This window comes from Ixodes scapularis, unplaced genomic scaffold (assembly GCF_016920785.2).
Source record: "Ixodes scapularis isolate PalLabHiFi unplaced genomic scaffold, ASM1692078v2 PGA_scaffold1__304_contigs__length_218370807, whole genome shotgun sequence".
Lineage (NCBI taxonomy): Eukaryota > Metazoa > Arthropoda > Arachnida > Ixodida > Ixodidae > Ixodes > Ixodes scapularis.
The window spans coordinates 141,306,587-141,330,558 of NW_024609846.1; the positions used below are offsets into that span (position 1 = coordinate 141,306,587).

Below are 23,972 nucleotides of genomic sequence, written 5' to 3' on the forward strand. Positions count from 1 at the left end.
ACAATGCACTGCAGGTGCAGTTGTTCACCGAGCTGTTAGGATGCTTTCATTTTTATTGTTTCTAGGTTTTCTGCAATTGGATTTTGAACCTGAACATGCCTGCAAGAGCTGCCTGCAGAAAGAAATTCATTGTTGTGTGCTATTTTTAAGTGAAATTCACACACTTATTCTAGATTACTGGTCAGTGAGAGGCCAAGAACATAGAGCAAGAGAAAGGGGGAAGAAGGCTGACGGAATGCTGAAGAGCAGAGATTTAAAACCTCTCCAGTATCCCGTCTGCTTTCTCCTCTGCGTCTTTGCTTGCCCTATGTTCTTAGCCTGTAACTATGAGCTTGATCATGCCGTTCTGTTCAAGAAATAGTGTATTGGAGAGCAAGTGTTATATATGACTTTTTTCAATGCCTGCACCAGACATGCAGTCTGGCTTCGCATCTTGGCCAGCACTAGTCCGAATAATCAGCGGGATCTACGAAAAAAATCAATTTCGTAAGCATTAATAATAAAAATAGGTCATGTGAGAAACTTACCATCATGTCGAACATCTCCGGCTTTTGACTGCAGCTTTTTCAGTTTCTCTCCAGCGTGGCGCAGCCACACTTTGACGACGGTCTCCACGTCAGCTTTGTTTGCACACTCAACATTTGCTTTCACTGCCCCTTAAACATTGATTTGTGATGACAGTCACAGCAGAAAACTAAGATGGTCTAGAAAAAAATCACAATTAATGTCAATAAAAATAGATGTTCCAGAAAATTATGTTCCTTAGTGCTAACGTGCCGCTATACATGGCTATCTGGCCCACACAGCAAAAGTGTCACCTATTTAGACAGAACTATGTTCAGAAAATGGTATCATTCTCCCACTCCCGAGTCAGGTTAGTTTGTCGGTTTTCATGCAAAATCGGTCTTGCTTAAAGGGCAACTCCGGCCAAAACTCAAAATGAATTAAATTACTGGTATCGCTTTCGTGACACAAAATACGACCCCAGCCAAAATTTCACGTCCGCAGGACGCTGCATTCTCAACTAATGCCGATAATAAAAACGCGACCCGCCGCGAGCCGCTGCTCCTTAGCGGGCGGCCAGCGGGTTGCCGATCGCTAAAGCAACATTGGGCCGTGATGTCAACATCGTCCTCTTTTTTTCCTCCGTTCCGGACGGGAGCACGGCGCAGCCGTCGCGCGCGCTTCTTTGTGCCGCTACCACCGCTACTTCGGCTTGTAATTGCGTGTTTAGCCGTTGCTTTTACCTGTAGCCCGTGTAGCTTCGGTATAGCCTTTTGTTTATTTGCTTGTGAGGTCTCCTAGACTCGTTTTAGCGAGTAACTCGGTGCGCCCAAGACTGCCCAGCTGTTCCTCGAAAGATGCCGAGTACAACTTAAAGCGCTGTGGGCTGCTCAAACAAGCCGCTGCGCAACCCGGAGGTGCTTTTTTACAAGTTTCCAACGTATCGGAAATTGGAGAAGGTGTGGGTGAACGCTGTTCGACGAGTAGACTTTGGAAAGCCTTGGACGTCGACCCCCAGATCGAAGCTCTGCTCCGATCATTTTTCGCCAGAGAGTTACGAACGAAACCTACGGGTGTTGGTTGCTTGTGGCTTGTCAGCGAAGGGGTCGAGGCTTAAAAAGGATGCCGTGCCGTCGCTCTTTGCCCATTGTACATGTACAAAAAGGGTAAACATGATAAAAGCATCCTGATCAATAAATAAAATAGTCATTGTCAAGTGCAGTGTTGAAGATTGAGCATTCATGCTCCATTGAATGTCTGTTGAATGGGGAATGGTGGGCATGTAGAGTACAACCACTAACTAGCTCCAAACACTGAAGTTTGTAATGAAAAAGAAAACAATGTTCTGCTTTGCGTCACTGCTTGCTTACTACGCAATCTCGTGCGTAGTATTCAGGTCCGTAACGACTACTAGCGAACAGCCGGCACGTGAAGCTCATACGATATAAACATTCGCCTCCCAATCGTTCCAACCCGTTACGCAGCAGTATTAATTAACATTTCGCTTGTGAATACCACAAGGGACTTTAAAGAAATCGCGAAAGTTCGGATTTGTAAGTTACAACTCTCTAATTTTCCCGAGTTCGGCTGGAGGTAAATATAATATTTAAAAATGCAAAAAAAACAAAAAAACTTGCCTTAGTTAAAAGTTACGAAGGAAAACTTAAAATCCTATGTATTCTAATAAAAAAAATTGTTGTGGGTGGGGGTGGGAATGCGGAAGGGAAAGAAAGTGTTCTCACCTTGCTAACGTTCCCTGTTTTCCTTTATCACCCACAAAAACTTTTGCTAGCTTTGAGAAAAAAATAACTGCCCAAAAAACCTTTTTTTTTTTTTTTTTTTTTAGTGCGGGAAGTTTTTTTTTTTTTTTTTTATTTGTACAAAGATTTACTACCTGGACGAACTTATGTGGTGAATTAGTGTCGTAGCTCACAAATTCGGCTTCTACGCGCCTGAGGAAAAAATAACGAAAAAACAGACGTCTACAGCTTGACACACGTCTGTTCGGTTGTTGCGGAACGCGCCGGAGAGCCTCAAAGCTTCGTGTCTGGGACTGACCCGCCGCGCGAAAGCGCCAGCACTGTGCGTCACTGGCAGCGCGGCGTAGAGCAACGCCGCTCCATCCACGGAGCCCCGATGACAATTTAGGCCTAGCGACGAGTGCGGGAGACCGCACGCACGCCGACAGCTGCCGAGTGCGGCACCGAACGAGTTCACTCGTTTTCCAGTCGCTAGCTTTTGGGTATACAAGCAACGAGTACGGCACGGCATAGCGCACGCGCGGCGGCGGCCACCGAACGAGTTGACGGGTTTTCCAGTCGCTGGCTTTTGGGTATACGCACTAACTCTTGCTACATATGCTGGATAACTATCACATATACAGAATTAAAACAAAATCAGTTTACCTTCTATCTTTAGACGACTAGCGCAACAGAGGTAGGTGCCGCTTGGACTGCGTACTCGCTGAACGAGAACGATCTTGGCGTCACGTCCACATAGCGGCTGATTTCCAGTGTTGCCGGAACCTCCAGCGGCTAGTTTCGGTTTTGTCGGCCGCGCCCCAAACAAAACTTTGAGACGTCGATATCTTTAAAACTACGCACAATAGCGAGAAAAAAATTACACCTTGCAACTCAGGGGCGCTAACTGCACTAAAAACAGCCATAATCCCAAAATCGAAAGTATGGACCGGAGTTGCCCTTTAATTTTACTGTTAGAGCAAGAATATTCAGTGCAATATGCATTGAATATTCAGTGCAATCTGCATCCAGAGGTCGTAAGCGGCAGGTCGACCTCTGCATTGTCTGGACCGGGATTACATTGGTACGGCACACACACATCTTTATCGAACTCAGGAAAAAAAAACACACCGTCGAGGATGGTTGCGGTGGTTGCGGTTTGTGCGAGGAAGTTGCCCTTGCTACCGACTCTACTTTCGCGCTGTTGATGAGCTCGAAGCATTCGTTTACGCGCCGGCATCTTTCCCGCCGAAATTGCCGTTCACTGCTTTCCGATAGTTTGAAGAAGTACTACATATAAAAAACCTTGCATTGCTGCCATCATCAATTTAAATGGAAAATGGCGGATATACAGACTCGCAGCGCTGACAACAACTCAGCGATATATTTCTTCCTCAAATCGTCATCTTCTTCTCCTTCGCCGTTCATGAGAACATTTTAAAATTTTAAACAATAGAAACCAAATAGCCAATAAACATCAATGAGTAAATAATAGATAAATAAATAAATGACAACTAAAAATAAATAAAAATTAAAAAAATAAAATTAAAAAATATTTGTTTTAGAAAATAAATTATAATTAAAAATTAAACTTAAAAGTTTTTTATTTGTTAATATTTTAGTTCTATTTATTTTTAGTTTTCATTTATTTATTTATTAATGTTTATTGTCTATTTGGTTTCTGGTGTTTAAAAATTCAAAATATTCTCATTAACGGCGAAGCAGATGAAGCAGATGACGATTCAAGCCCCAACCAGCTCGCGCGGCACTCCGCCTCGTGCGGCTTCGAAGGGAAGCCGTATAACTTCGTGCCGTGCACGCCCTTGTACATACTGTTGCAGCCGACCACGCAGGAATTGTTGTGGCTCTCTTGATGCAAAACAGCAATCTCGGAAATTGCAGCGCTAACCCGCTACAACGCACAACCAAGGAAGCGACTGGCAGAAGCTCCCCGATGCAACGGACCCCTTTGCCACTAGGGGTGCCCTGGTTGGGGCTTGAATTAGATCCACACGGACCCCCGTACAATGTTTAATTGCACTTGTCTTTTTTAATACGAAAGCATTAATGAGGTTGCCCAGTTGAAACCGGAAGTACTTAAGTTTTTGTGCTGGTTACATCGATGGAGCCTTCAATAGACAAACATCATTTTTACTTTGATATATGATTTCTCCCTATTAAACCTTTCGTGAGCAAATGTACGCAACTGCTCCCCGAATTTCGCCAGTGTCAGCTGATATCCGTAGCTGCTGCGCGATGTCGCAAAACCCAAAGGATTGTTGGATGATCGGGATAACAAGCGTTGGTCGATGGATGTCTTGTATTTTGTTTCGAATTATAGTCTCCATGGTTGTACCCTTATGAAATATGTTTCTTTTAATGGATTTCCCTAGCATGTGAATAAAAAGTCACGCCTTTTAGCAGGATATTACTCGAAAACAGCCATCAACTTCGAGCAAGCGTATGCACTTTTACACTAACAAAACTGCGACGGCCACCGATCGAACGAGGAGCGCTTGCAAAGCAAAGGATGCAGATTTTGCCTCTGAAGCGGCACCTAGGTACACAAAGTGGCATCTGGGTATACACATATCGACGGATCCACTGAATTGTTGATGAGGCTGCAAGTCGTTCCCTTTGAGGTGATATTCTTGGGTTGAAGGCAGATGGTGAATCGTTCAAATGCATGTCGCCACTTTACTTGGACGAGCTTGGTGAATCGTAGCCATGCTCCATTTTCACACGCGGGTCAAACAGAATCTGGCTGCACGCGTGCTAAATACAACTTTTGGCATTGTTTCCAGGTGGTTTAGCTGTTCGTTTCGGTTTCGCTGCGTAATTAAACCAATTGATTCGATTTGTGCGAGGAGCGGGTGGATGTAGTTGAATATTGTTGGCACAGCATCACACCTCAGCTTAAAAGCCTTCTGTCCGCTTAGAGCTCAGCTCGGAGCTCTCTTCTGTGAGATGATTGCTGCATAAGTGGGATCTCGATCTTGATGGGAACTCAGTTTCTACGCACGGCGACGATCCATTTTGCTCGTCGCTGCAAGTCTCACGGAAAAATGTGGAACATCACGTCTTGGCTCGCATGAGCTGCCTGGTGATTGTGGCACCCAACCGCGCAACGAAAATCTCGCCTATCCACGGAACAAGTCGAGCGCAACAACAAAACGAAAGCACGCTGCGGTGTTCACTCGTAAACGACGAGACGGAAATGCTCGCTTTCCATTGTGTCACGTCAGAGCTTCAATGTTACCAACGGAAGCAGCGTTTACGCTAGAATGCGATTCGAGCAGTATAAATTCAATTACTCATGCAGAGGGGCATATAAAATTTAGTTATGCATGCACGGTGTGGCTCGAGGCAATACAAATGATATTCAATTGTTTTCTCGAATACAAAATTTGACCAGACGATCCCTTTAATTGTTCCATGGAGCAAGCCGACGTAATCAGTCGTGCCAGGCGGCAGATAAATTCCCGAAGCCGCGATCTGAGGCATCCAAGCCTTGAAACCTTGCAGAAAGCCACGCTAAAATGAGCTAGAGGAAGGGTAGTGAGCTCGGCGTGCGCTGACAGCTGCCGCACTTCATGTCAAAGGCTCGAGAGAGCTCTGCAAATGCATGGGCTGGATGAAGCAGGTGGCCAGGGCGGCTTGCATTGCATTTTTTGTGCGACTAAACACTCTTTGTTGAAGCTTTTCGGCTCGAAATGGTTGTCGTTTTAGGTCCAAACTTCATAAAAGAAATATGCGACACAAAATTGATGCAATTCGTCTGCGACGAGGGGAAGTGCGAATGTGCGACGTGGAAGGCGAACACCGCCAGGCCAATTTCCTGGGCGGCGTTTCGAGACCTGAGTGTTTTTGCACTTCGCGTATTTTATGGCAGGTGGGCCTGCCAGGAGTCTGTCACTAGAAACAGGCTGAAGCTATTTAATGGGCAAGAAGTCCTTCACTCACGCATATAAATGACAAGTTATAATATTGAGACAGGATCATATATTGATGTTTCCTAGATATTTAAACAATCACTGCTCAAGCCTCAAGAATAGCATGCAATCGTTTCTACAGGGCATACCTTTTATCCCTAGTATTTAAACCGTGCGAAGCTACTCCCAAGGTTTAATCTCCTTTATTGATTCACCATCACGAGTCTCGTTATCACTCAGAACCAATTTAAAAAAAACTCGTAGGGTGAATACTGACGGACAAAAAGAACTCGTGTGACAGCAAACAACCCCTTATTTATACATGAATACACTCTTTATGAGTAAACTCAACAAAGACACAATTTTTACATTTCTATTGCACTCTAGGAGCAACTTGGGGCGAGTTCGGAGCAATCTTAGCTACGAGCAGCGACTGATCTTTGTGTGCATCTTCTTTTTTCGACGTGACTCTCGTGACTAGTTCAGACCTTTTACATAAAAGAGAAGCCTTGTTAGGACGTAAAACTTCACCAGTGCTGTTGTGAGCACACCTGTATGTCGGCTGCAGCCTATGGTATGGCGGAAGTGGGATTTCACCAGCAACATGATATCGACTATGCTTTTGCTGCAGAGCATTTTTTACTGAAGAAAAAAGTAAAAATATCCTCAAGTTCCTCCACTGTCATGAAAAAAGTGCGCGACGGATACAACAGCCCTCCTTTGTCACAAATTTCTGTGAACCCGCAGTTCTTTCCCTTGTCAGAGGAGCTCCCCAAAAGAAGGCTGCGGCACTCTGAACAGTTGCTGCGGGCACGGGACCTGCAAGCCGCATAACCTGCCATGTAGTGTATTAGACGGGAATCACTTTTTTGCTCCACATACCCTTTGTGTTCAGTAGGAACGCTATGGAGCGTACGCTCTGCGGACTCCGCAGTTCTTTCCCTTGTCAGAAGAGCTCCCCAAAAGAAGGCTGCGGCACTCTGAACAGTTTCTGTGGGCAAGGGACCTGCGAGCCACATAACCTGCCATGTAGTGTATTAGCCGGGAATCACTTTTTTGTTCCACATACCCTTTGTGTTCAGTAGGAACGCTACGGAGCGTACGCTCTGCGGACTCTTAAGTTCCCCGCCTCAATGTGTTTGTCAATTTCAGCAACTTTGGCTTCGGGAGTTGGGCCATCAGATGTGTCGAGCAAAGAACTGATTGCTTCATTATCTTCAGCATTGCCTGAGCTTGCTACCTTTGCCAAATTATAAAAGGACAGGCAGTTGACAATAATTAAGGATGGTGTCGGCGTTGGATGATCATTGGAGCCGCATAATTGCCTGCAAATCCCAAATAAATTTTCTAGGGGATCCTGACTGAACCAAGATCTTATGATGTATCTGAGGCCGTGCTCTGTGAGGGATAAAGAGCAATTCAGAATGGGAGCCACTTTGTGCTGCCAAACTGCCAAACCGCAAGCCAAACCTGCTCGCCGAGGGCCTTCGGAGTGCTCGGAACCGGTCGGATCCTCTAGTCCATATGTCCACAGCGCCACCACATATATCCAGGACCTTTTCACAGTCTCCGCTTCACAGCAATGCATGGTGCCCGTCAGCGCCTGATCTCACTACCCCTCCTCTGGTTCACTTTAGCCATGCAAAACAGCAGTGATGTGAAGCTGCCGTGCATCAGTTTCAATTAGCACAACCCATGGCGCCGCATGTCCACGAGGCAGCTGCTCCACCGCTCCATGCCCAAAGTCAGCACGGCGAGAAGCGCGCTTGATTGTCGACGCAAGCACGCCGCAGACGAAATAAGGGAGCGGAGGAACGGCGTGCATGCTTTTGTATTCACAACTCGTAAGTGCTTAGGTGTACCTCTAGCATTTCATTCCTCTTCTTGTTTTTTTCTTGTTTTTTCTCTGGTGTCATTGACCGTCATCACCCATCTCAAAATTTGGCTACAAATTATCCTTTTAAATGCTCATCTATAGATCATTACGCGCCGCCACACGGACGTGCCGCTCGCTTTGAAATGAAGTATTTTTTATATGATATGGCCCAAACTGTGCACCTACAGCTTTTCTTTACTTGTGCACGCAGTACTCTCCTTTTTTGTCGTACACGTTGGACAAGTGAATGTAAATATTGACATCCGTGCCTTTATTTGGTCAAGAATGTCATCAGGAACTGAAGACAGTAGGAAAAGGATTTAAAATAATAATACATTTTATTTTTGTTAAATAGTACCCAAACAATTACAACGCTTTATGTTGTGCATTGAATTTTGCAGTGTCAAATAAAGGAACCATGGAAAAGTACATTGATATGATTCTCGATTGTGGTTGATTGTAATGCTGCGTAAAATCTTTGAGGTAAGGAATTAAGCTTGGGGCATAAACCACGTGAAAGCTGGCATAACAGTATAGGAATGAGTGAAACAATCAATAATAAGAAATTCCCAACTCTTGTCTGAACGAAAATTACGTTAAACGAATAGAAGATTTAGGTTTTACGTAAAGATGAAGCTATAGAAATAAAAATAAATTAGCATACTATACCTAAAACTTCAAAAAATAATTAAATAAATGTTATGCGAATGCACGTCAGTAGAGACTGGGTTTGCACCTTCTCTACACAGGTATAACTACTCTTGACCAATCGAGCATTAGTAGAGGTGGGAACCCGGTCAACGAAAACTCTTTAATATTTCGAGCTGATTGGCTGCTTTTTTAAAGTAGTTTGTTTTGATGGCCTTTGAAATGCCCGTGAGACAGAGGTATAAGAAATGTCCTCGCATCTACTTTCCCACAGAATATGAAAAGAGCCAATCATTGGCAGTCACGACCGCACATACGTCTTTTGACCAAAAACATTGTCTGTGACATTGAAATAAATATATATATCATCCAGGTAAAGTTGGAACGATGCTCCATGACCAGTCGTCATGTTGACCTGGTGTTGGTGGGATCTAAAAGGGTCAAAATAAATGTGTGAATTTCAGTGCGTTGAAACACATGAACAATTGCGCGGGTTTTGGTGAAAATGCCGGGGTTGCAAGCTGTAAGTGCTAGTTCTCCCTACTTTAGCTTTGGGGATACTGCCTTTCAATCATTTCAATGAGCTCCAGGAACGTGTCCCTGCACTTCGTGAGGCCGTTGATAGGTCGCCACCAGCACCAGTCCAAGTACGTTGCAGCATACGGTCTGCCTCTGCTCGTCCTTGCACTGTGTTGGCACCTTGGCCGCTCCACCCCTTCATCGTGCAGACGAGCAGCGCCTTGGTGGCTCCCCACGCAGACTCAATATTTTGAGTGTGGGCCCCTTTCTTGGGATTGACGAACTGTTGGCTGTGGTTGACGGTCAGGTAGGCATAGCTCAGGGGAAGTCCAGCTGCGTCCTGGAGCGCGGGAATCCTCCTGTACGCCGCCCACTCATCCGTGATTATCCTGGTCCCGGGCGCCACGTCCCGTTGTATTTCTTGACTCACGGTCGGGGTGTCCCGTCTGCAGATGCTGGCCATCAAGAGTTTGCCGCTCTCCACGTCAACTATCCCGAACACCCAGAACCCGCAGGCTTTTCCGTTGAAATTATTTTGGCGGGAACCAAACCGGCTCCCCTCCTAGCATCCTGCCCATGTTGCCTTTTCTTTTTTCCCGAAATAGCGGTTCGTCGGCTTGCATGCTATTACCGGGCCCTCCCAGCAGTGGCATTGTCGCCTGATCCTCGGCACAGCATTCGCGCGCATAACAGAACCAGTCTTCCTGCATGTGCGTGTTCATGGGGAAATGGGTGTTTAAATCGTGCCTTGTTTCACGGCACTAGTACAAGAGGGACAAAACCTTTGCCCTGGCCCCATGATTCAGCTCCGACAGCTTTAGAGCGCACATACCACATCACCTCTGATTTCAAACTCCTTTCTTGCCATCCAGCTTCTGTTTTGTCACATTTCCAGGGCAGTGCAGTTTGGCAGGGTTAAATTGAAGGTCTCTACGTACACGGGACTGCGGGGCGCTCTGCCCCTTCCTCCCCCGACCACCACCCGGACCCTAGGTGGCACTGTTTGGGGTGCCAAGCCATAGTTCATACAGAACTCATCCAGATGTTCATTGTCCTGAACTAATTTAGTAATTTCCGTAATGTAAGGGTCGACCAGTACTGTTGCAGCCATGATGTGGCCGAACCTAAAAAGAGAGTGAACATAATTAATATTTCGTTTATGGAGCGTTTAGTCAGACATAATTAGGATTACTATTATCATATACCCTTAAGTATAGAAGGTACACCCATGTTCCCAGAAGTTCGGGGTATGAAAGGATTATGAAATGTCACAAGTGACAGTATCAAACACTATGATGTCTTTAAATGCAAATTAGTATTACATAAGATGAGGTAGTGCAATTCTCAATAACGTTATAAAACCAATCGTCTTCAATGTGCACATGTGTACAGTTTGATATGACAACAACATAAATGGGCTTGCGAGCACTGCTATTTCGATGCATGCATAAAACAAACATGAGAATCTCAAAAAGTTTTACAATCCACGTCCTGGCAAAATGGGACGTCTGGTCACCCTAAACCAATATGAATCATAGTGATGTGCAACAATCACCACTATAAAGACTGTCTTGAGCTTGCAGTCATGTACTCAAATTTTATGCACCAATGTTTCAAAGTAAAGTTTAAACAAATTTGAGATGTAAACCTCTTTGGGCAGTTATGCCAAGCAAAGATAGTTTATGTTGCAATGCACATGTAAAGCAGCTCAAACTTTTTATTGCAGGGACATTGGATCATGAAACGATACAAAAATAACATTTATCATTAGTAACATTATATAGGCTTAGTGCAGGGGTCGGCAACCTTTTTCAGCGGCAGGCTGAGTCGCCATGAAGCCGTCAAGGAGGTGGCCGGACCTCAAGTAGCGAAGGGGGGGGGGGGGGGGGGGGGGCAGTTGAAGAAGAGGCAGGTTGGTATCGCGTTCCTTTTATTTGCGAGTAATGAGTAACATATTTCGTTGCTTTTTTTTTTTTTTTCTGTAACACCAGCAACACTGGTCAAAACTGCCATGTGGTCCTTGAGTCTGTGTGAGGATGCAGCCAATAGGGAGGGGGGGGGGGGTGCTTTTTTTTGATGTCGTGCCAATATCAGCATAAAACTGCCTCGCGGGCAGTTTTATGCGGGATATAATATGAGTGGATATGATATTTTTATGAGTTGATATGATAAATACTGTACACTTCCGAGGGTAGATTGAAAAGTTCCCGGAATGAAAATGAAAAGAGTATATATCTGATTCAAGTTATACTTTCTTTTCGACATAATTCCCCCGAAGCTCGACACACGTAGTCCAGCGTTTCTTCAGCTTCTGAATTCCTCCCGGAAGTGCCTTCCTTCGAGATCTCCAAAACAACTGTTCACAGACTCCATCACCTCTTCATTCAACAAAAATTTCTGTCCAACCAGGAAGGTCTCGAGTTTCGGGAATAGGAGGAAGTACGAGGAAGCCAGATGAGGTGAATACGGTGGATGCGGAAGGATCTTGAACTTCAGTTCTGTCGGTTTTTGCTGAGCGACTGCACTTGAGTGGGTGGGTGCATTGTCGTGGTGAGACACCTGTTTCTCGACCATTCCCGGGCGTTTTTCTTGAATTACTTGTTTCAGCTCTTCCAGAAGTGTTATGTAGTATTGGCCTGTAACAGTTTTTCCATTTTCAAGAAAATTAATCGGCAAAATTTCTTTGTCCCAAAAAACTGATGCCATCACCTTGCCTGCCGACTGATGGTCTCTGCCTTCTTCGGAGTCGATTCACCGGGCCCAGTGCATTGTTTCAATTTACTTTTTGTTTCTGGCATGTAATGGTGGACCCAGTTCTTGTCCATAGTTACAAGTCGTTACTTGAAATCCGTTGGATTTGCCTGAAACACTTACAAACTGTCGGCTGACGTTCATACTCGAATGCGTTTTTGCCCCAAATTGAGCAAGTGCGGCATCCATTTTTCGGAAAGTTTCTTTAATTTGTATTTATTGTGTAAAATATAAATAACTTGTTCAGAAGAGATTCCCACTGCTTCCTCAATTTCGCACTCTTTTATGAGGCTGTCTTCCAAAACCAAGGGATGGATTTTATCCACAATTTCTTGTGTGGTAGCTGTTTTTTGGACGTCTTGAACGTGGTTCATCACTTGTGTTTGTACGACCACGCTTGAATTTGGGAACCCAAAAACGCGCAGTGGAAAGCAATGATGATGATTCCCCAAGAACAGCATTCAAGCTGAATTTGATATCGGTCAGTTTTTTCCTCCAAATAAAAATATTTGATAACCGCTCATATTTCATTTTTATCCATCATTGAAAATGTTTCTGGTTGCTCGACTAGAATGCTTGTCAAAGTCAGATTTTCTTAGATATCAATCTGACATTTGTGGTTATTTCACACGAAAGGGTTGCCAACACAGTGACATGAAAATATTTTGGAATGAAAGGCGCCCTAGCAGTGATTCCGGAAACTTTTCAATCTACCCTCATATTGTAGAAATAATAAATGACTAGCTGTCAGTTGTTTAACAAAGCCTGGATCAACAGTTAATAAAAATTAAAAGAACTTCTTCATGAACAAACAAAAATTATTCTTTAATTGTCCTTGTCTTCCTCCGGTATCAACCCTGCAGCTTCCCTAGAAGGCAAGTGGAACATACCTATAACTGATCGATCTTCCACATCAGAGCACCAATGGCTTCAGAAACTCAGCACTCGGAGATAAGTGTTAAGTGGACAGATATGGCTTGATATCTTGAACGTTATTAACACTCCCAGGTGTGCTGAAAAGTCGTCTTTTGCCACGGGTACTTCCTCTTTGATCAGACCTGTTTCTCTTAACTCCCGCTGTTTCTTTTTCTAATTACTGTTAGCAAGTCCTGTGGTTCTGATATACAACACTGCAGCACTCACGTGCGCCCAATCTTGCAAGCTTGCCATTTGCGTCATTTCTCCATACCTTTGGCTTGGCGAATCCATGTCATTGCTGTCCTTTCAATGTCTTTTAGCGCTACCTCCACCTCCTTGTCGTTTGTTTTTCTGTTAGCACACCTGTAAGACATATATTTTGGTATATGCAAATATAAGAGAAGTAGTGGTAGTAGTGATATATGTTTAGGAGATGTTTGTAGTAATCCTCGTCGCCACAGCGTTGTACATTGAAAGAGAAACCCACAAAAAGAGTGCAGGCCCGTGCTCTTACATGCCGAAGACGGCGGTAGCCGGTGGAGCTTGGGAACAGCGCCGGAAAGAAAGAGACGTCTGGCACAGTTGGAAGTCCGAGCTGCACTGTTTTACTAAACGGTCACAAGCGTGGGGTCACACTCCCTGGGGCCGGCCAACCTGATGCCACGGGTGCAAGTGGTAGTTGGTGGCGCCATCTAGGTAATGTAGATCACAAAACCAAAAAAACTGAAATACTACATCTTCCTTTTCTTAGGAAAAAAAAAGAAACCTATACTCTTTCCTTTCTTAAAAAAAAACACCTATACTCTTTCTTTTTTAAAAAAAAGATTAGTGTGTACTCTTTCTCTTCCCAAAAAATAATTGAGGGAAGGAACAGCAACAACACCTACCTGCATATCAGTTGGGGAAGTACTTTGCAAAAAAATGCACTGAAAACAACTTGTGGCAATGCTATCTAATTTATCACCACATACTGACTGGAATGACACGACATCTGTCAGCCTGTAGGTCAAAGCATTGAAGAAAACTGCACATTGGGCACAAATGACTGAAAAACATGTTGCAAAAAACGTTTAAGGAAAAAAAAGAAAACATTGGGGAAATTGCTATACACTGTGAATTAAAAAAAAACAAAAAAAAAGATTCACTGTTTTACAAACCCAAAATTAGTCCAGAAGGTCCTTTAGGGTGGGGCTGTTCTGATACCTTATCAAGCCGTGATCAGACATCCCAATACTTTGAACAACATCATATACTGAATATTGAGGCACTGTATAATCAGCGATTGTGTGAGGTTATATTCTCCCAAGCTAAAACTGACCCTGAACTATTCCTTGCTGCAATACGTATACTTATGCACACTACAATTTTAGAAATATAAACTTTATAAAAATTGGAACTAGAACAAATTACGGTATGCAATTACTTATCTCTGCAGATTCCTTACCTTCTCAACCTCCATCCTGGTTTAATCAATGTAATCAATCATAATGTCACGGGTGGTGACCAGAAAAAAACAATAAATAAACAGGAAGAAATAAACGTTTAATGTGGCGAATCTGTGCGTGCCAAAAAATAAAAGGGTACAAACGATAATAACGGAGCGTCGCGGGCGTCGAAGTCGGCGTTGCAGCAGAGTCGAACGCTGGTGCGAAACTGACTCCACCCGCCTTGCGGAATCCCTTATGTACCCTTGTGGGCTTCTGGATCGTTCGGCGTAGCAGGTTCGGCGCGTTGAACATTCTAACCTTGAACCAGGAATCGAACCCTGGCCTTCTGCGTGGAAGGCAAGCGCGATAACTGTTATGCCACGTGTGCGCTGCCTACTTGGCCAGCTGCGCGCGCGCTGCATTACTCCCCCTTTAAAAAGTGCATCGTCCCGATGCAACCCAAAAACAAAACAAAACAAATAAAAAGAACGGTAAACTAAAGAGTCATTTGGAACACATAAGGTCTACAGTCCTATCGAGCGTAGAACGGCTTCAGTCGCACGACGTGGGTGACTTCCGGTCGTGGAGGGCGGCGTGACGAAGTCCGTGTTCCGTCAAGCATCACCTCGTAGTTCAGATCCCCGAGTCGACGAAGCACTTTGTAGGGTCCAAAGTAGCGTTTCAGGAGTTTCTCGCTGAGACCGCGGCGGCGAATCGGGAGAGTGGGAGCGCTCCGTTGCTCTTGGAGGCTCTTTACGTCGGTCGTCTTCGGCAACTCCACCTCCAGGGGTTGCCGCGCCTAGTTTCCCCGGTGAGGAGCGAGGGGCGACAAGCTTTCACGTCGGAGTTGGTGCATCGGCGAAGCTGCACGTCGCGGCGACGGCGACCGGAACTCTCGGTGGGACGCAGGCTCGGGGGACTGGGGTCGTCGCAGGTACTCGTCGATCTCCCGAAGGCGTTCACCATACCGGGGGCGCGGGTCGTTTGGGTGGAATCCGCGCAGCCCGTGTCGTCGGTATGGGCATCGGCGGTACACATGGTCAGCTTCCCCGCAGTGGTAGCAGAGCGGGCATCGGTCGGCCGTTCGCCACACGTCGGTCTTCCTCGACGAGGGTTGCTCCGGGCGGGCGTCCTGGACCTGTCCTTTCTGGCGTCGAGGATACTGTGGCATCGGAGGGTCTCGTCGGGGTGGCGCCGTGGCCTGGCGGTTAGCTTGCGGCGGTCATCGGGCCATGGCGGCGTAGCTCAAAGTCGGCTCCTCTGGTGTCGTCGTGTTGATCGGAACCTCAGGTTGGAAGGCCCGATGGACTTCCTCTCGCACGACCTCGGCGAGCGACAGGGAGGATGGGCGATTTGTAGCGGGGAGCATCTTGCGGATTTCTTCCGGACGACTTCACGGATGATGTCACGGATGCCTGGGAGGCCGGTACCAAGGCCGTATCCGGAGGATGTCGCCAGAGTAGTCACGCCAGGGTGTCGCTCGTAGTGTCTGGCGCGTGCTAGTAGGGCACGCTCCATATTCGTCGCCTCCGTGACGAACCCGTCGACAGTTGTCGGGGGATTGCGAATGAGACCTCCGAATATCTCGCTTTTCACAGCCCTCATCAAGTGTCGCAGCTTCTTCTCTGTAGCCTGAGGATCGGCACGGGCGCTCAGGCGAAGAACATCCTCGACGAAGCTGGTGACGCTCTCGTTGGGGCCCTGGGCTCTGGTTCGCAGTAGGTCCTTGGCTCTCTCGGCGGTGGTGGTTGCTGAACGTAGCCTTGAGATCGGTCTTGAAAATGTCCCACGACGTCAAAGAGGACTCATGATTCTCGTACCAATGCTTGGCGGTACCCTGAAGCGAAAAATACACGTTGTACAGGCACTGCTTGTCGGTCCAGCAATTGTGGCGGGCACCGTGTTCATACTGGTCAATCCAGTCTTCGACGTCTTCGTATTGCTCGCCGTGGAATGGAGCAGCCGTCCGCGGTACGACTGGCAGGGAAACGACGGTTGGAGCGGCCAGGGTCTCTGACTGGTTGGCCATCGTCGTCCTCCTTGTTTGCCTGGTCCTGGGTGGCAAGGGTCCTAACTCCGGGGGAAGGCCAAGGTTCCGGCGACTTAATCGGATCTCGGTCTGGTCTTCGTTGGGTTCTTGCGGGCTTGTGTTCGGACTTGCACTGCGGGAACTCGGAGGGGAGCGCTGCACGGGCATGCGGTTACCCAGCACCTCCACCAAAATGTCACGTGTGGTGACCAGAAAAAAACAATAAATAAACAGGAAGAAATAAACATTTAATGTGGCGAACTTGTGCCAAAAAATAAGAGGGTACAAACGATAATAACGGAGCGTCGCGGGCGTCGAAGTTGGCGTAGAAGCAGAGTCGAACGCTGGTGCCAAACTGACTCCGCTCGCCTTGCGGAATCCCTTATGTACCCTCATGGGTTTCTGGATCGTTCGGCGCGTAGAACATTCTAACCTCGAATCAGCAAGACAGTTCTTGAGCCCAACCACATGCAAGTTGTGTATTCGACAAAGCCAGAGTGTTCCGAATGCATATAGGCCACTACAAACCCGCCAGGAAAGTGGAAAAATGCCAAAAGCAAACAAATTGACTCTCCCCTTATTTCACGGCAGGGTGTCTCCCTGTGTTCTGCTCGCCTCACTCTCTTTTCCAAAGACTCGTGTCTTTTGAGCCTTTTTTGTTTCCGTGAGAAACACCCGACTTCGACTGTTTCCCTTCACCACCACCTTCCCCCTTACACTCACGCCAGGTGCACCCATAGGCCCCGTTGAACTGTGCCTTGTTCATCATACACCTGAAAACGGTGTTGACAAAGCAAAGGGAAGACACGGGTAGACCTCGAGCTCCCACTGGGATTGGTCCACATGAACCGATGAAAGCCTGTTTATTTCATGCTTGAAATTCTGCAGGAAACAGTTCATGCTGGGCTTCTGCATACCAAACCACAAGCACCCATAGCAATGTTGAGTTGAGTCTCTCCTTTAGTGGCAGCTCGTTAATCTGCAGTTGCAGTGGCCACATGCCGAATTTCGTTTTCTTATTGTTCTAGAAATTCATCTTCGGTCTCGCCGTCTTCTTCTTCCAAATTTAAGTGATTGAAATTTCCATTCATCACTTCACATGCTATAAACCAGTCCTCGGCTTGTTGGGCTAGCATGCAATTCATCCAGTTTTCCTGCTCGATTACAGTTTCGCTTTCAAATTCTTGCATCATGTTGACAATCACAGTCAAAACTGCATCTTTGAGGGCCACCGTTCGCTCCAACGCCCTCTCTCGAACCAATCACCCTTTCCATCTTGGATGCCTCTGGGGTGTCGTCGTCAATGACGATCTGCATAAAAAGATATACTCTTTTAGTAACACTGACACCAACTACGACAAAACAAACGGTAACTGGGCAACCGTTAGGCCTAGCTTGTCGCGACTTGCACTGGTGCATAGAGCTCGATTTTAGTTTTCGAGTGATACCACTCTTGCCTTCCTAGGCCTAAAAAAAGATAATTATGCCAAGTTTATCTACTTTACATATAGGCAGTCTGGCAACCTGTGCACTTTGACACCAAATTCAAATGTTTGAAAAATTGCATCTCGCTTCCTATTGGTCGCAGCGTGACCGGACTTATATTGCCGGATAGTACTCGCCGAGACCTTTCGTTTGATGGGTCACACGCCTGGGTAGGGCCAAATCCAAAAATTTTCAAAACTGCCGAAATTTGGCCCGGGCCGAAACCGGTCGACATTGGTATCATTCGAAAGGGCTCGATGAGACAAATCCAATGGTACCCAACACGACTGGGTAGGACCAAATTTAGGTGCCCAAATTCGGGTCCAAAGAGTTGGCCCGGGCGAAATCCAAAAACAAACTATACCACCGTACAGCATTTTTCGAGCTCTCTTCAATGATACCACACTCGGGCCAATTGTATAAAGTCAAATTTTCAGCCCCCCGGGCCAGAGGATTTTCGGCAGATCCTTCCATTGCCTATCTCCTGCAGCAGGGGAGCCTCTTGTTGTGGGTCTTGTCGTCGGTGTAGTCGTCCTTTATTGACTCTCCCTTTATTTCACGGGAGGTAGTCTCCCTGTGTTCTGCTCGCCTCACTCTTTTTTCCGAAGACTCGTGTCTTTTGAGCCTTTTTTGTTTCCGTGAGAAACACCAGACTTCGACTGTTTCCCTTCACCACCACCTTCCCCCTTACACTCACGCCAGGTGCACCCATAGGCCCCGTTAAACTGTGCCTTGTTCATTATACACCTGAAAACGGTGTCGACAAAGCAAAGGGAAGACACGGGTAGACCTCGAGCTTCCACTGGGATTGGTCCACATGAACCAATGAAAGCCTGTTCATTTCATACTTGAAATTCTGCAGGAAACAGTTCATGCTGGGCTTTTGCATACCCAACCACAAGCGCCCATAGCAATGTTGAGTTGAGTCTCTCCTTTAATGGCAGCTCGTTAATCTGCAGTTGCAGTGGCCACATGCCGAATTTTGAAGATTCAAACAATGACACACCCCGTCTGTGTTCCAGGCGATGCTGATGTCCTTCGTCAGAGGCAAAATGTCGCAGCCCTTGCTTAGTGCAATGTCTCCGACTTGAAACAACACATTTTTATTAACTGAAGCAATCGAGTTTTGGGCGATTTTCCAGAAGATCGCTGCACTGTGCTTCAATATCTAACATGATGAAGTAGCTACCCCTTTTTATAGGTTTGCCGCAACATGCCTCACATCACATGTGGGACATTGGACATCCATGTCAGAGTGACTGACTGTACCGAGGTATTGAACAGATTCCAAGCTAAGGATGTTGTGAACTTCTTCCAGTTCGAATTTGAAAGTTTTAGATAATTTTTACTTTATAAATGTTTGAATTTGAAATGTTCACAACTTGAAAACCCCGCTAAGGTTCGGATAAAAAAGAAATGACAAAATGTCAATATTTGAAAGTTCAAGTTCAAAGCTTTCAAATTTTTTAACAAATCAAGTTTGAAATTTGAACATTTAGAATTTCTTTAATATTCAAGTAAGAAAAATTCAAAGATTTTAAATATCTTAGAGGTCCAAGTTCGAAAAGTTTTGACGTTTCAATTTTAAGATTGAAGTCTGAATTTCACGGACACAGATCAAATTCCGCAGTTTCAAATTGAGTTTTATTGTTTCATCTAAAAGAACTGAGAAATGTGCTACAAATTTGCCTGGAAATTACACTGGTAGGTAAGGTAGCGGTATCAGTTCTTTCGTTATTGTTGCAGCTTACAGTTCCACTTCCAGATAAATTCGTCAATCCATCGTTCCTTTGTTGCTGTGGCCTCTCGAAACCTTCACTTGAGCTGACTTAACGCAGCTCGCAATACTTCCTCTAGCTGGAGAATATACTCATAAAAGTTTTTGCACTTCATGTGGATGTTCAGCATTATCTGCAACTCAACCTGGACAAGTTGAACACGCATACAATTTCTTTTTGTCTCCCCACAAACACATCATAGCCGAAAATACCCACTCCACAGGGGCGTAAACTCCGTCATAAAGTGTTCACACAAGAAAAGCTGAGGAGCATACGCTCCAAACTTTCTATCGCAGCAACGGTGAAGACGTGCAGTGAGTGCAGCTCGAAGGAGAAAAAGGGAGACACGAAGGGTTTTATACAGACAATGATGATAATTCTTTAATAATCCTTTATTTCTTTAGTGCCTCAGAACAACCATGAGGTTTTGATGTGATGGCACATACACACGAAAAAAGGAGTGACTCATTTAGACACTGTCGTGGGTATGATACAGCATCACATACAGATCACGCTTGAAAGAAGCAGTCATGAAAATATGGAAACATGGTGACACTACGTCGTTCACTGAAATTTGCATGCGAATTAACGGTGACAGTAGCTGTGTTCGATTTACCTTCACCTCTTGCACTTGTGCAGAAAAGTGTAGGGTGGTCTACTTCCGGTATGTGTATCGAGATACGACTCGAAGTACACTGCCCTACACTTTTCTGCACCGGTGCAGGTAAATCGAATGTGGGTAGTGTGTACTTCTAAGAGCCGCGGCTCCAGCGACACGGCACCAGTGTCGCCCCAATTTTTGGCTTGCCATGGCTTGCAAGCAGAAGTGGCTAAAGGTTCTCGCAGTCAACGCTAGCCACCGCAGCATTACTTCGTGCAATTCATGCTCTTTGTGTTTCAAAGCGTGAAGCACGTTGTTGGGCGTGAGCAGGATCACATATCAAATTTTTATCTGGGCGGTCTGGACCAAATCAGGGACAAATGCTGTCCCGCCAGGAATGATGCGGGACTAGGGACGTCATATGAAAAGTCGGGACAGTCCGGGATGGCTGGTCACCCTAAGCGGTGGCAGGGGGTTGGTTTCTTGGTATATTTGGTTGTTGTTGCTGCCACCACACATTTATCCAAGCTGCACCACCACCTTGGTCTGGCAGCTGTCAGACTGCAGTGGGTCTTGTGGGATACACACCTCCAGCTATCTCCAGAATACGTATGAACGGATCCATGTTTCTGATATTCATCTCTCTTTGTCACGTGAACTTGCAGAGGGGCTGGCCATATCCATAGTGTTGGGTTCCTCCAGTATCAGTGTAATGGCGCTCAAGTGCCCTTTATGTTGACTCGTTTCTCTGCGTGTCCGCCCACCTTGCAAGATCCATGAAGTAGAGGGTATGGTTCACAGTCAGGTGCTGTAAACCAAGTAGAGGAAGGTTCTTGTAAGCTGCCCACCCAGCAAGCTACGAGAGCGAGATGAATGACTTGAACGTGCCGACGGAGCGCGTGCGCTCGTACAGTGCACGCGTCGTTCATCGCGACATGCACGCGCTTTCAGCGATCGGCTCTGCTCGCACTTATACTGAAATACAATATACGCAGTTCAAAGTTGGCAAGCTAGGCCGCTCACAAGTATCAGATCTTGCGCGGCAGGAAACTGCTTCATGATCAACGGACACTCTCACCTGACGCTGCCGCGTCAAGTCGCTGCACAGTTTTAGTCAAAATAAAACGCGTTTAACTCACAAAATAAATTAATTATAATATTACCTTGCACCATCGAGAACTCGAAGTCGGCTTCCACTTAGCCCTCCTTGTTTTGGCCTCCCGGATCTTGTGCCTTGCACGGTTTTCTTTCCCTTGCGGGAACCGGTACATCTTTAACCCTTTTTTTGCGCTGTTCGAGCACCCAATGGCACTACAGCACCTCATTACGTTTTCTGTTAACGTCTCGCGCAGCGCAGAACGATCACTTTCACCGTCTCTCGCTCCACCCTAGTCAGACGGCTGCCGGCTCGAGACGACAAGGCACATCATGGCGGACAACGAGACTTGGAATGCGATGCGCACAGTTGCCAGACTGTTTGATCAGTGCTGCCAGACTGGCGGCTGGATCAATAGACCGCTGAGCTCTCCCAGTATAAAAGGCTCTGGTCGGGATATGCTCCTCAGCGATCTATCGGGCAACCCCCTCACAGAGGGCCGTGCATGAGATTTCCGGTGGTCTGCAACACCTGGGCAAGAAATAAGTTAAGCATCGCCAGAGTCCTTCAATGCTTTTCTGGTCATGAAACTCCGCCCGAAGGTTGATATAGGGACAAAATTTCTCGCTAGGGGCGCCACCCGTCGTAAGGGGGCCAGCAGCCGCCGCCAGTGCTGGGCTTGTATGCGCACTGCTGCTGATGTTTCGACGCGATTATGAGCGTGCTGGTCTTCCTGTTACGCTTTCTTAAACATCATTGAACGCACCAATGCCACCAGATAAATAAATCGAAACGGGATCCAGTGTCGACGACGAATGAGAGCTGTTTACTTAGGAACGCAGGCATAGTTTACTTGGGAGTGCGGGCCTACCTTCTAAACCGCAGCGCGTTTAAAATGTTCTCGCAGCGCGCGATAACGCATTGCGTTGATAATTACCTCATTGCCCAATTATGAGTACTTAGGATGCCTCGAAGCGGTACGTGATATCTCGCAAGTGTTGAAAGATGATGCTCATGCTCCCGATGCGAGCATGCTAGATCTGCTCGACATGTTTATATTTGCGCCTGGCCAAAGGGCGATTGTGTTTATATGGTAAGTGATTGGTAGTGCCGCAAATAGGCGGAGGAAGGTGAACCAAATGAAAAACGACTAAGCAGGACAGAGGTGATCGCATCGGTTCATATTCGGCTCGTCTCTCGCGCGCTACTACCCAAGTGTTCAAATGAAGTGAATGGTCGAGCTAGACGTTTTATTTCAGACCTTTCAGTTTAGTTTGCACCCAAATGCGCAGTTGTTTTGGACACACGTTTGTGAGCGCCGATCGCTTTCTTGACGCAGGGAGTTTCGGTGGCGCGGTGAGCAGCCGAGCCCTTTCGCGACCGCTTGCTTCGGTGTTAAGGGTGTTTTTCGAATAAACACGAGTTTCTCGTGCCTAACATTTAATTGATCACTTTTTTCCACGCAATTTACACGGGGACACCCTTCGCTTGACGTTTCCTTGTGTTTACTGTTTAGAGCATTAATTACCGGCCGACAACCCAGGATTTCTTTGGGAAGGGAAGTACAGCAGCCTAATCTGGAAGTTCCTTTTGATGCCAGTGCTAGCTGCTCGACCACCTTTGCCACTACCTAGGTACAACATCGTATATATTTTTCATTTTTTGGATGATGAGGGGGGGGGGCGGTAATGATTTAAAGCATGCAATAAATCTGAAATTTGGTGGTAATGATACTCCGCTTAGTACTCAGGTGTGTACTTATTCATTCATTCAGCTTTATTCACTTTTGTTTTACATAATTTTTTCTCTAGTCTGCCTAAGCACCGAATGCTTGTTGGCCTTCCAGGCAGTTGGTGTAAACATACACAAAAGAGAATAAGCACACTCTCAAATGTGAACACGACGGATTACTCTGACATGCAATGATAGCATGCACTGCTCTCAAAAAATATTGACAAGACAGTGGCACGAAAAAATATGTGCAATTATATTCTTAGCTTTTTGGCAGTTATTTGCGGATGAAGCTTACCTGGCAGCTTTCGGAGATTTCGCGTTTGCCTTCATGATGCACTGATCGAAGATAAGCTTCTCGCGGGTGGATAGCTTGTCCAGGTTTTGAACGAGTCTTGCATTTTCATTAGCCAGGACTCTCATTTTTGCGAGCTCCTTCTGACACCGTTCCAGTCGTTGCCTCGTGCTAGAAAGCTGCGCCCTCCGCGCCTGCTTCTCAAGAAACGAACACACTGCCTGTTCCGTTTGGCAGGCCTGATCTGCGTGTCCGCTATCGCAGGCATCTGTAAAACAAATCAATAACACTGTTCACAAGTACCTCAATGCCACCAGCCGCTATAACACAGGGTCATGCGACTGAAGGAACAAAGAAACGCCGCGACCAAATTGGCGCAAGAGCTTACCGTCACTAGCTTCTCCTGCCGAGTCGGTGTTCGCATTTTGGCATTCCACTGCTGCGCATTCAGGTGACAATTTGCGCGCCTCTTCGCTGGTTGCCTCTGAATCGCTGGACGGGAACGCGGTTTCGGCTTTGTCAGGTATGCCGGGAACCCGTCAAAAATTCTCGGAACAACATCGGTCCGAAGTCTTGGTCTCTCTCGCTGAAGTGACACAACCACCCCGTTCACGATGTGCTCGTCGGTTCTTACAACTTCGCT

At 46.3% G+C, this 23,972-nt stretch overlaps 1 pseudogene; it reads right to left on the bottom strand.

The window, feature by feature from the left end:
• Positions 1–9,244: 9,244 nt before the first annotated feature.
• LOC121047218 lies at positions 9,245–9,940 on the bottom strand (annotated as a pseudogene).
• Positions 9,941–23,972: the final 14,032 nt, after the last annotated feature.